This window comes from Mus musculus, chromosome 8 (genome assembly GCF_000001635.26).
Source record: "Mus musculus strain C57BL/6J chromosome 8, GRCm38.p6 C57BL/6J".
NCBI classification, from domain to species: domain Eukaryota; kingdom Metazoa; phylum Chordata; class Mammalia; order Rodentia; family Muridae; genus Mus; species Mus musculus.
In genome coordinates this window covers 81,188,396-81,200,028 of record NC_000074.6, presented here as the reverse complement: position 1 = coordinate 81,200,028, position 11,633 = coordinate 81,188,396, and the positions used below count along the sequence as shown (strand labels likewise).

Here is an 11,633-nt window from a genome sequence, read left to right as displayed (position 1 = left end):
TCCTATCCTAAAAAGTAAAATTAAAGATAAGATTCAAAACAATGTCTCTTTATTAAAGCATTAAAGCTTGCATGTATTCATAGGTATTAATTGGCAGCCAAACTTCGTAATAAAATAGTAATGCTTCTGATATTGACTTTATAGATGATAAATTGTTTTAAACTTGGGTATTGCTTTCCCAAGGTTTTAGATATTATCCTAACGTTACATAAAAAACTTGAAAATTCTGGTTAAAACTGCCAGTGTTCCATTGACTACAGATTGCAGTTTGATTGCAAATTTAAGATTTTCTACTCACCCATATATTGTTAATTAAGATTATTGCAAGAGTAATCATCTTATGAGAGCGCTAATACAGCTCACTTCATACAAAACTGGGACAGTGTTATCTAGCTATGTTTATCTTTGTGCATAGATTAGACCCTCAAACAATCAGTTTGGCTATAGTTGCTGCCTGGCAGGAAACTGCAGTATGGGCAATTTTTTCACAACACTAAAGTTGTGAAAAACGTTTTAACTGTAAGTCATCTTTAAAAAAGAGTATCAAAAATTAGAGGCATAAACAGTTAAATTGTTCCTCTAGAATCGGTCCTTATTACAAGAGGGCCAAGATGCTCAGATTAAAAATTATTTTCCGTTTGAGTCAATACAGGGCTCAGGAGAGCCCCAGAAGGGTTTGTGGCACTTCTTGTGTTTTCCTGTGTTCAAGGAAATTTCTTTTTAGCTTTGTTGCAGATCTATTCAGATGTTTAAAATAATGCTTAAATTCAAAGAGTTTTGCTTCTAGTGAACTGGTAATCACTGAAAAATTTTGCCTCTAGGTATGGCTAATGTAACTTTACATTATGTAAAAAGGATTTTTTTTATTGTCTCTGCTTCTATACAAGAAGCTAAAAGTTTAAATCTTTCAGTGTATTTGTTTCCTAAGTGGAAAGTATTTTTATTAACTTATGCTTCTCAAGAAAAGTTTACCTTAAATCCTTGCTCTCACCCAAAAGATTCAGAGACAATATCTTTTTATTACTTAGGGTTTTAGTTTACTACAAGAGGTTTTAGAAAAAAAAACTTTTATAATTGTTATTAATTATATTCATTGGTAATTAAATATTAGCTGTGCCCAAGACAATTCTTTGGCCAGAAAAATATTGTAAAGTCATTTTTCTCATCCTCCCAGCGGATCGTTGGCCCACGTGGGCCCAGCTAGCTGTGGGGCTGCTGTGGGGCAGAGCCTTAAGACACACAGTTTCCCCTGTTTCAGCACAAATAATCTAGTTGTGTGCTGTAGATGGTGTTTTAAAATACTAAACAATCCAACCTTATTTTGTATATTAATAGTCAATGCTATATCTCTGAACTCACAATTGCTTAAGATTGTTCATCCCTTAGATGCTATAATTCTCAAATTTGCAATTGCTTATGCATATACAACTCATTAAAAAATGCTGTCCTTTTAAGAAGGCAGTTTTTAGACATTTATTAAATTGTCCTAATTGCCTGGACATTTTTAAAACAATGCCAGGATAAATTTAATCTCAGGCCGTCTATAAGCCATCCATATAAAATAAATTAGATATATAACCTCGTTCTTTATATATTCATAACAGATATGGTTTAAGATAATATTTTAATATTCTTTAAAAATTGTGCATGTGATTGGCTACTGGCTTCACAAAGATGATCTTGGCAGCTGGTACCAGTCAGAGGGCCCTGGCGAGGGTGGCATCAGGGTGCCATCTGAAGTCGACCACCGTGACGGAAGCCCCGGCGCGGGGGTCTGCTCACGACGTCAGATACTTAGCTGCCTGTGTATACTGATGAACAGAACCCTTCCACCATGTGCCTCAGTTTTGCCTAAAGAGATCTGTGCAAGAACCTTCTTCAGAATCACTGCGCCATTAGTAAATAATCGAAAGGACTATTCAGAGAGAAGAATTGTAGGGTACTCAATGCAAGAAATGCATGACGTAGTATCAGGAATGGAGGACTATCAGCATTTCGTTCCTTGGTGTAAAAAGTCAGATATAATATCAAGGCGATCTGGATACTGTAAAACCAGATTAGAAGTTGGGTTCCCCCCTGTTCTGGAGAGATACACATCAATAGTAACCTTGGTAAAACCACATTTGGTAAAGGCATCTTGTACTGACGGGAAACTTTTCAATCATTTGGAGACTATTTGGCGTTTTAGCCCAGGTCTTCCTGGCTATCCAAAAACTTGTACCTTGGATTTTTCAATTTCTTTTGAATTCTGCTCCCTTCTGCACTCTCAGCTCGCTACACTGTTCTTCGATGAAGTTGTGAAACAAATGGTAGCAGCTTTTGAAAGAAGAGCATGTAAAATGTATGGTCCAGAGACAAACATCCCTCGGGAATTAATGCTTCATGAAATTCACCACACCTAAGAGGAAAATACAAGCTGCCTCCACCTACTCTTGGCTAGTTTGTTCACTTCTAGGAAGTCCTTTCACCATCTATTGAGAAGTCGGAAAGCATTTGTTAAACCTGCCTGGATTCTAAGCCTGCTCTGTTGAAAATTTGCACATAGAACATGGACCCACTTGTACATAGAATTATTTCTTCAATCAAGTGTGACTCTAAGTATCATGTACATTTGCAGGCTCTGTCAACCTTTGTAATAACAGATGTCATCACTGTTGCTAGGATACCACATTCCTCGTTTGAGTGTACAAATGAACAAGTCTTTTAATTCTCACCTTACATGAAAAGGTTAGCTGAGATACAATGTGTGTTATATTAACCATATCATGTTTAAGATTAGGTTCAGAGTATTTGTAACTTATTGTTATTCGGAATGCCATATGGCTTAGGGTATTTGAGTAATCATATATTTATCATTAAAACTGTGATTTACAGTATTGCTAATGAAGTCTTAGCACTTTGGGTATTTTAAATTGTTCTTATGGGTAGCAGTAGATGATTCAGTGTTGTTGGGAAGTTGTTTCCCAGATGTACTGAGTTGGGTTTTTATTCTGTTTTTGTTGTTGTTTGTTTTTGTTTTATTTGGTGAGTGATCCAGAGCTCTGAGCTACTTTTCTAGACATTTGAAACTTCCTTCCAGGTGCTTTGTGCTGATTGTGTGTCAAAATTTTGTCTGCCACTGTAGGCAACAGATAAGTAAGTAGTTAATTTGTCTCCAGCACCACACAAGGCATTTTCTATTTATTGTGCATATTCACTTTCAATAATATTCTGAACTGATTTTTTTAAAAACCACAAATCAGTATAAAGGCTAAAGTCATGACTTAATAAAGTTAAATTATTTATTTTTTCTTGAGCGCACTCGACTGGCCAGGAAGAACGACGCTGCAACAGGATCCTTCTGCACACGTTTATTGGGAGAGCTTGATTGTAGAGGCGAAAAGACTTCGAGCCCAGAACTGGTGCTGCTTTTATAGGCCTAGGAGGGGCGTGTCTCACACCCGGATTGGTTATGCACTAAGCCTCATTTGCATGTTCCTCATCTGATTGGCTACTCTCTCTCAGTACCTTACAGAACCTCATTATCATACCTCATTTGCATGTCTCACATCTGATTGGTTATACTCTCAGTACCTTACAGAACCTCATTATCATGCCTGGGCCAGGCAGTGTCTTTGCAAAAAACTTTACTGCATATGTACACATTGGTTGTTTGTCCAATCTTATGCGTGGTGGCCAGCAGTAGTCAGTGCCACTCTGCAACGGCACATGTGGCTTCCCACATCTCCCCCTGTTTGTTTTAATAAAATGAGGCTGGACTAGGCCTGTGCAATTATGCCCATCCACCGTGGCTCCTGTTTTAGGTCGTTCCTCTAATGTCACAGCCTTACCCGTCATAGGGTGACCCTATCGCCACCGGGCCCCATATCTTAGGTTGGACTGTGCACGAGGAAAGTTGCCCGTCTCTGGATACCGCAGTGCTGTGTGACAATAACTGCTAAATGACCTAGAGCGAACTCTGCAAAAGAGGCCAGCCAAAAAATGAATTAGTGGGGAAATCATGATCACCCTATTGATGAGCAAGGGCTGATCAATGATCATTGAGTCTCTCTCATCCCATCTCATGCTGACTAATTCTTGAGCATAGATAACCAAATTTCAGGGGAGGAGCCGTTTTCAATAGCTAAAAGTGCCTGAGTTATAATCACCTTGTAACGTTTTTGTTGAGTTCTGAATTTGCATACCAATCAGAGCATGAACACCAGTCCACAGCATATGGCAGCACCAAACAAAATCACTCCCACCCATTCCTTAAAGTAAGAAAAAGCAGAGGTAAGCCAAGAGGTAAAGTCTCCAAGGGTCACTGGTTCCACTCTGGTCCCATTAAGGTTCAGGATCTGCATCTGCAGCCTCGTCTGCAACCTTCCCAGCTCCTGCGACCAGTTCCCCTTCAGGTAATTCGATAGGTCTGTACTTTTAATAAAAGAATTATTAATGTACCTATTGGGAGTAATGCACACATGCAAAGTGGATGCCACACAACTCATTTGTATGACATCCATCATCTGTTCCATGTCATGTTGTAAAATATCCACTCTCTGATTCACTAACATTAACCCTGAGGTGATATGAGAATCCACCCTTTGCAGGGTAAGCAATGCCTCAGACGTTTTTTCTGCTATCTGACTTATAGTGTCAGCAGTATTAATTTGATCTGCCCAATTAGAGATAATCTTTTTCTTAAAAAATATACAGGGTGTAAAAGGTTTATCCACATTATGCACAAAGCATAATGTATAATTTAAATGAAAACTAGTACTCTTATACACCCGTGGCTCTTGAGGAGTTTGTCGTGCATAAGGCACATCCAAAAAACATTCCTTTGCAAAAAACAAAGGCTAGGTAGAAGAATTGGAATGTACCGGTAAAGGTACTGGCCATGATCTTACTATGGCCCATAAAGGTATACTTATCCTGGTTTCAATCATCAGGAGCAGGAGAATCATCTTGGGGTTCATCTTGCTCTTTCAGGGTCCTTGTCAGTCGCGTCGGGACCCAAAGTGGATTTTCTTCACCCTGTGGAAAAACACAAATAGCTCCCCGGGACCTGATTAAGATAGGATCCGGGCCATACCATTTATTATCAAGGACATTTTTCCATTTGACCATTTCATTGGGCGATTGAGGCCATTGTCCATGCCTTTCTGCTGGTGATCTTCCAGCATCATCTAATTTTAGAAAATTAAGAGTAAATATTGCAAGGGATAGAGCCATCTTTGGCGTCATAGCCTCTATTTCCCCTTTCTGTTTTTGCAAATATTGTTTCAGAGTGCGGTGGGCTCTCTCAATGATGCCTTGGCCCTGTGGATTATAGGGCAATCCAGTAATATGTTTTACTTGCATTTGTTTGCAAAATTGGCTAAATTTAGAAGAAGTATATGCAGGACCATTATCTGTCTTTAACACTAGGGGCTTGCCCCATGCAGCCCAAGCCTCTAAGCAGTGAGATATGACATGAACTGCTTTTTCCCCTGTCAAGGGAGAGGCATGTAGGACACCAGAACTGGTATCAATAGATACATGTACATATTGTAATTTCCCAAAAGATGGGATATGCGTGACGTCCATTTGCCAAACATCTAGGGGTCGCAATCCGCGAGGATTAACACCCACGGAAGGTGCATTAATAAATTCTACACATTTACCACACTGTAGGACAATATCTCGGACTTCTGTTCGTGTGAGCTTAAATTTTTGTCGTAATGTAGAAGCAGGGACATGATAAAGCTGATGAAAATTCTTAGCACTTTCTATAGAACTTTGTGATAGGAAAACCATGTCTCTGGTGGCTGAGTCAGCAATTGCATTTCCCTTAACCATAGGTCCAGGTAATGATGTATGTGCTCTAATATGTTGAATATAAAAGGGATGCTCACGCATCAAAATACAATTTTGTATTTTCATCAAAATTTCAGATACAGGACTAGACTGTTTAAAATTTCCGGCAGTCTCTAATGCTAGAACCACATTAACTACATAAACAGAATCAGAGATAATATTTATGGCCATAGGAAATCTTTTAAAAACTTCTAAAACCACCAAACATTCTACCAATTGAGGGGCTCCGGGGTAAATTGCAACCTTACAGCCTTTTCATTGATTACATAACTTCCAATTCCTGTTTTTGATCCATCTGTATAAATATCAATGGCTCCCTTTATAGGGGTATTAGCTGTTACCTTTGGAAATATTACTGGATGTAATAACATAAAATGTAATAACGGATGTTTAGGATAATGATTATCAATTAAACCAAAAAAACTGCATCTAAGAATGGCCCATTCATCTATAGTAGCACACAGTATTTGCATTTGTGCGACAGTATAAGGGACAATTATGCTATCAGGCATTTTTCCAAAGTGAGTAATTGAAGTTTTTATCCCTTTGTGGGCCATATTTGCTACCATGGTGGGATAATGCTCTATAGTCTTATTAGGGGATATATGTGGATGTATCCATACTAAAGGACCATTTTGCCATAACACAGCAGTTGGCAAATTGATGGTGCGTAATATGCATAGGCACAAAGGTTCTTGCTCATTTATACGAGTTAACTGTGCTGTTTGGATCGCCTTTTCCACTTTCCTAAGAACATCAGAAGCCTCAGGTGTTAATTGTCTCAATGAGGTAATATGTGAGTCTCCTTCTAAAATTTGAAATAAAGGTTTTAATTCCGAAGTAGGGATCCTTAAATAAGGTCTAATCCAATTTATATCTCCTAATAATTTTTGAAAATCATTTAATGTCTTTAGATGATCTTTTCTTATACTAATCTTTTGTGGGGTGACACATCGTAAAGTAATAGTGGCTCCTAAAAAATGACTAACATTAGACTGCTGTACTTTTTCTGGTGCAATAATCAAGCCATTATTTTTTAAAGTTTCATTAAGCAAGCCATAAGCTTGCTGTATACTTTCTTCTTCAGGTCCACAAATCACTATATCGTCCATATAATGACAAGTTTTTAAGGAGGGGAAACTATCCCTAACCGGTTGCAAAGCTTTTCCTACATATAACTGACATATTGTAGGGCTATTTGCCATTCCTTGGGGTAATACCCGCCATTGGTACCTTTTATCAGGCTCCATATGATTAATAGAAGGCAAGGTGAATGCAAATCTAGGTTTATCTTTCTTATTTAATGGAATGGAAAAGAAACAATCCTTAATATCTACTACTATAATTCTCCAATCCTTAGGTAGAGCTGAGAGTAGAGGGAGTCCTCTTTGTACAGGACCCATAACTTGCATTTGTGCATTAATGGCTCTTAGGTCATGTAACAATCTCCATTTACCTGACTTCTTCTTTACAACGAAAATAGGGGTGTTCCAGGGTGATTGAGTGGGTTCCACATGTCCCAGGTCTAATTGTTTTTGTACTAATTCTTTTTAGCTGCTTTTAACTTCTCAGAGGGTAAAGGCCACTGAGGCACCCACACCGTGTCCTCCGTATGCCATGGAATGGGCAAAGGCTCCTCAGTGGCCCCTAGAAAAAACTCAGCCCTTTCTTATCTACTTTTTCTGTGGCTTTAACTGGTGAAATTCTACCTTGTAAGTTTTTTCCAAGACCTAGTCCAGGTATATATCCCATTCCTTTCATCATTTCCTTGCTTTTCTGAGAGTAATCATTAGTCAATATAAAGTTCATGGCTGACAACACATCTCTTCCCCATAAGTTTACAGGTAAAGGGAGTACATAAGGTTGAAAAAGCCCTGTTCTTCCTTCTTTATCTTTCCATTGTAAGGATTTTGCACTTATAGTTGGGGTAGCCTCATATCCTAATCCTTGTAAGCTATGTGACGATTGATTAACAGGCCAAGAAGCGGGCCACCAATTACTGGATATAATGCTTTTATCTGCTCCTGTATCCATTATACCTTGAAAGGTTTTTCCTTCTATTTGTAATTGTAAAGTGGGACGATTATCCAAATCTAAAGATATGTAGGCCACATTAGTTCCTGTAGAACCGAGTCCCTTATCTCCTCGGGAATCCTGGCTACTAGGGAACATGTTATGCAAACTAGGAAGAATCAGTAATTGAGCAATGCGATCTCCAGGAGAAATGGCTACAATACCTCGGGGTGCAGAACACATAATCTTAACTTGTCCCTCATAATCTGAGTCTATAACTCCGGGATGTATCATCAATCCTTTCAAAGCAGAAGAGGACCTACCCAACAGTAGGCCCACTGTATCCTTTGGTAAGGGACCTCTAAAATCTGATGAAATAGGTTGGCACCCCATTTGAGGTGTAAGAATTACTCTGGAGGTGGCACAGATGTCCAATCCTGCTGAACCCGGAGTGGCTCTCCTCAGTCTCTGGGTGGCCTCATGGACACTGTGGTCTGAAATGCCCCATACATTTGGGGGCCCTGGGGACGGGGGCCCCTCACCCCGTTTTTTGGCTGTTGCACTTTAAACTGAGGTATTGGCCTTCCTTTTATATCTCTGACTGATCTACATTCATTTGCCCAATGTCTTCCTTTCCCACATTTTGGGCAAGTACCTGGTTCTGTCTTTTCAAATCTATTCTTTCTACCCTTTGTACACTGCTTTTGCATATGACCTGTTTGTCCACAATTATAGCAGGTTATTTCTTTTGCTTGCACCATCAAAACTGCGGCAGCCAGCCCTGCATTTGAAAGAGGTCCTCCTATTTCTCTACAGGCTTTCATCCATGCTTGTAGCCCTTTCCCTTTCCATGGTGTGATAGCATTTCTACATTCTTTGGTACATTGCTCATAAACTAATTGTTCAATTAATGGCATTGCGGCCTCAGTATCACCAAATATATGTCCTGCCGCTTCCATCATGCGAGCCACAAATTCAGAGAATGGCTCATTAGTTCCCTGAATAATTTTTGTCAAGTTACCAGATACCTCTCCTCTATTAGGCAATGCTTTCCAAGCTTTCACTGCTGCCTGATTAATTTGATCATAGACCTGCACTGGGTATCCTAATTGATTGTTTGTCCATATACCCTGACCTGTAAGCATTTCAAAGCTCCATGCTTGTTGCCCTGCAGTAGCATTAGTACGGGCCTGACTCAAACACAGATCATGCCATATAGACTTCCAATCTAGATACTGTCCCATCGTAAGACATGCCTTTACCACACTCATCCAGTCAAAAGGAGTCATGGCATTGTGAGCCAATCTATCAATTTGGGACTGAGTAAATGAGGCATTAACTCCATAGGTCCTTACTGACTCTGCTAGCTCTTTTACTTGTTTATGCGATATTGGTTCATAATATCGCTGTTGAGCATGATCCTGAAAAACAGGAAAAGCCTGACATATTTTTTGCAACCCTTTAGGAGTGCAAAAAGAGTGACCATTGCCAATTGCTTTCTTATCTGCATAAGGCGGAGTAGGTGGGGGAGCACTGAAACTCCTCCCTATTGGACCAGATCTTTCTGCCTCATACTCCGCAGCAGCCTCCTTCAAATCTTCCTCCTCTCCTGTTGATAATTCGGAATCCTCTGAGCTAGACAATTCTAACGACTCAGAGTCCTCGAGAGGAGGGTAAATTGACTTAATTTTCTGCTTTTTACTATTTTTTATACTATTTTTTGTATCTTTACATTTTGGGAGTTGACAATTAAAGCCATGATATAAGATCAAGGCAAGAAAGATAGCAACCCCAGCAACAATTATCAGATCTATTTCGTAGGAGAGCATGCCTCTCACATTAATTTCTTTCTACTTACCGGTACCGCCGTTCCTCAGCTGAAGAGTTCTGAATCCACCCCGGATCCTTCTCAGCAGTCTGTTTTGCAGGAACACTTCATTACCACCGTTCCCCAGCTGAAGAGTTCTGAATCCACGCTGGATCCTTCTCAGCAGTCTGTTTTGCGGGAACCTTTATTAACTGCTCCTTCCCCGTGATGCAGTTCTGAATCCTCCCTGTAGCAGGGGGTCTTCGCTTGTGCCTGAAGATGTTTCTTGTCCCGGGCTTTCGGCACCACTTCTTGCGCGCACTCGACTGGCCAGGAAGAACGACGCTGCAACAGGATCCTTCTGCACACGTTTATTGGGAGAGCTTGATTGTAGAGGCGAAAAGACTTCGAGCCCAGAACTGGTGCTGCTTTTATAGGCCTAGGAGGGGCGTGTCTCACACCCGGATTGGTTATGCACTAAGCCTCATTTGCATGTTCCTCATCTGATTGGCTACTCTCTCTCAGTACCTTACAGAACCTCATTATCATACCTCATTTGCATGTCTCACATCTGATTGGTTATACTCTCAGTACCTTACAGAACCTCATTATCATGCCTGGGCCAGGCAGTGTCTTTGCAAAAAACTTTACTGCATATGTACACATTGGTTGTTTGTCCAATCTTATGCGTGGTGGCCAGCAGTAGTCAGTGCCACTCTGCAACGGCACATGTGGCTTCCCACAGTTTTTGTAAAAAAAAATTGTGCATGTATAATTCTTTCCTTTTAGTGTCCTCAGTTACTACTTGTTTCCACATAATAGTGTTAATTCTTGAGAACTTTTACTTAATAATTTGCTACAAATAAATGCTCTTATTTCTAGTTAATAAATAAATAAATTATGCACATGTGACTCTTAATAATTTTTCAAGCTTTCTAGTTATAACCACTCCTTAAGAAAAATGATTGGAAGTGCAATTAGTCACTGCCCCTTTACAGTCAAGTATTTAAAATGTTTTGTCAACAAGTTATTAATTCAAAAGATTAGATATTGTAAAACTTTAAAACTTTAACTTCTTAAAAGACAAAAAAGAGAAAAATTGTATCCCCGTACATACTATTTAGTGCATTCCCATGCACACTATTTAAATCATACCTTTATTTTCAAATTTTTAAATTTAAATGTCAAAGAATTTAATAAATGCTTTATAGTATCTTAAAAAGATCTACTTATTGGCTTATAGATTGATCCTAAAACAGCTACCTTATTAAGAAAGGAAAAAACAGGTTCTCTCCACTAAATGCTGCAAAAACATATTGGTTATTTCGTGTGGCAAGCTGACAGGTAAGTTGACTCAGTGTCCTAATTGAAATGACTAAGAAACTAAATTAAATTCATGTTTTAGATCCATCCTTGCTTACAATTTTTCCAGTTTAGACTAGCTTCAGGCCTTTTAACTTTATGGCAATAGTACATCAGAGACTGTATATTCTGACTTAGTAAGATTAGTCATTTAATAGAGTCATAATGATTTTTCTCTTTTCTTCGGTGTGACCAGTCATTCTAACTCAATCTTAGACTGGTCTAATATTCAGTCCAATATTAGAGATTCCTATATTCTTAATTACCTAGCAAAGTTAATTCAGAGCACATCCCCCACTTCCAGAGAGTCTCTGGCCTTCTGAGCTTAAGCATTGCTAATTTACAAATAAATAAAGTACCTAGACTTCCCCCCAAAAAAAAATTTACGTTGCTACTTTCTCATGTCTAGATCTTGTTTTTTTTTGTTTTTTTTTTTAAAATCAGGTCAATCAACATCCTCCAGCCAGACCACAGCGGGCATACATCCCTGCCCCCAAGAGTGTCCAGGTGGCGACTGTTATTCCAGCACGTCTCATGGCTTTGGGTCTGATTTGAGATTTAAGTTTAACTAGAAAGGCAGATATTTCTAATACTAGAAGAGATTGGTTTTTAT

At 39.1% G+C, this 11,633-nt stretch overlaps 1 pseudogene; it reads left to right on the top strand.

The window, feature by feature from the left end:
* Positions 1,654-3,289, top strand: Gm4899 (predicted gene 4899; annotated as a pseudogene).